The following is a 3,655-nucleotide window of genomic DNA, read 5'->3' on the forward strand; positions in this document are numbered from 1 at the left end:
ATCCAGCCACTCGCTTGTTTTTTTCCCTCTGAAACCACATGTATTTAATTTGATTAGGGTTTTTCTTTTTGTCTGCTTCCTGTTACACAGGAAAAAGACTCAGCACTGTGTAGTGTGAGCCTGGAAATCCCCGTCATTGTCCTCCCTGCCCCAGAAGTCACCACTGTCTGTGAGTTCTTCCATCTAGCAATCATATCTGCCCAGATTTTCCAGTGAGGCTTCCTCAGTGGTATCGGAGGAGTAAAATATGTGCTCTTCGGAGTTGAGGGGTGTAGTTTATAAGAGCTTGGCAAAATTGCTTCAAAATCTACTGTAATGAAAGATGGAGGCCGGGCGCGGTGGCTCAAGCCTGTAATCCCAGCACTTTGGGAGGCCGAGGCGGGCGGATCACGAGGTCAGGAGATCGAGACCATCCTGGCTAACACGGTGAAACCCCGTCTCTACTAAAAAATACAAAAAACTAGCCGGGCGAGGTGGCGGGCGCCTGTAGTCCCAGCTACTCGGGAGGCTGAGGCAGGAGAATGGCGTCAACCCGGGAGGCGGGGCTTGCAGTGAGCTGAGATCCGGCCACTGCACTCCAGCCCGGGTGACAAAGCAAGACTCCGTCTCAAAAAAAAAGAAAAGAAAGAAAGATGATAGGAATTTTTCACTCTATAATACATCCATGATTATCTTAATATAAAAATAACCCTCAAATAGTTTTCCCTGAATCTTAAGTAATGTTGGTTGTCTGAGAAACACTCTGGTGTCCCTTGTCCCTGCTTCCCTAGGAAGTGCCCCCTGAGAGTGGGTGACTGCGGACCCTGCTTGTTGATTATCTGCTAGGTTCTGTGCTGCAGACGAACCTGGGGTGTGGCCAGCAGCATCTCCCTTGTGTTCTCAGAAGCTGGGATCCAAGTCTGAGGCTCCTCTGTCCTTCTGCTTGAGTTTCTCCAAGAAGGATAATGGGGAAGGCGGTCGGAGCAGGAGAGGTCAGGTTTCTAGGAGGGGGGTCGGGGGTCTGTCCCTGGAGGGCGGAGGCGTTCTGGCTCCAAAGCAAGGGTTCAGAATAGGGCTGGGGGCCTGTCCCTTCCACCTTCCCGTAGTCCCCTACTACTCCCTCTTGTTTGCCTTAAAGTTCCCCATCCTAAAAGCGTTCCACCAAGGTCCTGGGGAAAGTTTCTTACGAAAATGAAGATGCTCCACCTCCCAGTCCCGTGAGCACCAGGATTTTGTACATCAGGAGCCCACCATGTACATCAGGAGTCTGTCATGCGGCAAGGCAAGCATAATTCCTTGGACTCAAATTAAGATGTAAAAATTTGGCCAGGTGCGGTGGCTCCTGCCTGTAATCCCAGCACTTTGGGAGGCCAAGGCAGATGGATTGCTTGAGCCCAGGAGTTCAAGACCAGCCTGGGCAACATGGCAAAACCTCATCTTCACCAAAAATATGAAAATTAGCTGTGTGTGCTGGCACGCACCTCTAGTCCCAGCTGCTGGGGAAGCTGAGGTGGGAGGATTGCTTGAGATGGACGCTGCAGCGAGCTATGAATCCACCACTGCACTCCAGCCTGGGTGACAAAGTGAGACCCTGTCTCAAAAAAAAGATGTAAAAATGCATGGCCACAGAGAAGGTTTACGGGGGGGGGGGGGGGGGGGGGGGGCGGGGAAGAAGGTTAAAATTAAGGGGTTTTTTTGTTTTGTTTTTTGTTTTTGAGACGGAGTCTCTCTCTTGTCACCCAGGCAGGAGTGCAGTGGCACAATTTCGGCTCACTGCAACCACCACCTCCCGGGTTCAAGTGATTCTCCTGCCTCAGCCTCCCAAGTAGCTGGGACTATTAAGCGCCCACCACCACGCCCGGGCTAATTTTTGCATTTTTTTGTAGAGATGGCGTTTCCCCATGTTGACCAGGCTGGTCTCAAACTCCTGGCCTCAGGTGATCTGTCTGCTTTGGCCTCCCAAAGTGCTGGGATTATAGGCGTGAGCCACCGCACCTGGCCAAAATTCAGATTTTTAAGAATCTAAATGATGGTATTCCACATACAAAAACCCTAGTGTTTCTGTACTCACAAGTAGCATGTATACTGTCAAGGTTAGAAACTGACAGCTGTCCTAGGCCTGGAGGGAAACGCATGGGTTCTGAGTTTCAGAAGGACATTTGCCAATACAGCAAAGGTGTACCCATGCCCAGTATTTTTTTATGAAAAATTTCACACCTACAGAGACTTGAAATAATTGTATATCTTTCATCTCAATTCTACAGTCACCCATTTTGCTATATTTCTATATCACATAACTTTCCATTCTTCCATCTAACTTATTTTTTATGCATTTCTAAGTATATTGCAGGCAGTACCCGCCCCTAACCACTTCCAAGTGTATATCATTAACTCGTTTACTGTTTTTGGAGGATGGGTAAGATTTACATACAGTTTGGACTCGGGAAGGGGAACATCACACACCGGGGCCTATCATGGGGAGGGGGAGTGGGGAGGGATAGCATTGGGAGTTATACCTGATGTAAATGACGAGTTGATGGGTGCAGCACACCAACATGGCACAAGTATACATATGTAACAAACCTGCACGTTATGCACATGTACCCTAGAACTTTAATAATAATAAAAATAAAAAAGATTTACATACAGTAAAATGCACAAATCTTCAAAGTAACAAATGTGACCCCTGTGTCACTTCAGAACCCTTTCAGGAAAGCTGCTTCTGCTTCCCAGTCAGCCCAGCCCACTCCTTAGAGGCCACCCCGTTCTGATTTCCTCCAAGTCTGATTTCTGCCCTCTAAGTACAGCTCTCGCCTGGGATCCGTGAGCAGGGCCCGTATTTCAGGGAAGTGACTGCTTCTCGGGAGGTGCCGCAGCCGCCGTCTCGTCAGCATTCATTCCTCCGCCTCAGTCCTGGCCACGGCTCCCTGGAATTCTCATCCTCTTCTGTGAACTGGTATTGCTGTTTCTCCAAAAATTAAAAATGCTCCAAGGATTATAGGTTTTCTCCCCTTTCATATGTTTGGCTCTGAGACACTGCTTATTGGCAGTTTTTCATTGAGAATCCTAAAAGCCACCTTTCCATACCAAATTCCCGTCTGTCTCTCCCAAATTACCAGAAAAAGAAAAAATGAGAAATGGAGGTCTCAGATTCCATCATCACAGCAGGTAGAAATCACTGTCACCGAATCCATCAAATTAGTAAGCATACCCCACTGTCGGTGAACTGAAGCTGATCAATTACATATTCAGTTTGAGAAGGCAAATAACACAATTGCAGAACATGTTCAAAATGCGAGTCCTACTGCTATGGTGAACAAGCTCAATCCAATCAAAAGCACCTTTGTTTTGGTCTCCCACTGTCTAAGTTTCCTCTCTAGGGCTTGTTCTCCTGCTGTCCCTAGGCGATATGTAGGGCAAGCCGTGCCCTGGGCAGACGGAGTCCCCGCCCAGCACAGGAACAACTCCTTTGAGTCCTTCGAGCTGCATTTGGAGAGAGGCCGCCCCTTCCATTGTGGGCCACAGGGAACCTCGCGCTCTGCAGAGGGAGAGCAGCTTATGTTTGGCCTCGGCCTTATTTTATTTGCCCACCTGGTGCTGTCACTCTTTTGCCCAAGTTGCTGAGGGGGCATGAGGTGGGGAGCAGTTCCTCATTCGCCGATACTGCTGTGAACTG

The sequence above is a fragment of the Rhinopithecus roxellana genome, chromosome 13 (assembly GCF_007565055.1).
Source record: "Rhinopithecus roxellana isolate Shanxi Qingling chromosome 13, ASM756505v1, whole genome shotgun sequence".
Classification (NCBI taxonomy): Eukaryota; Metazoa; Chordata; class Mammalia; order Primates; family Cercopithecidae; genus Rhinopithecus; species Rhinopithecus roxellana.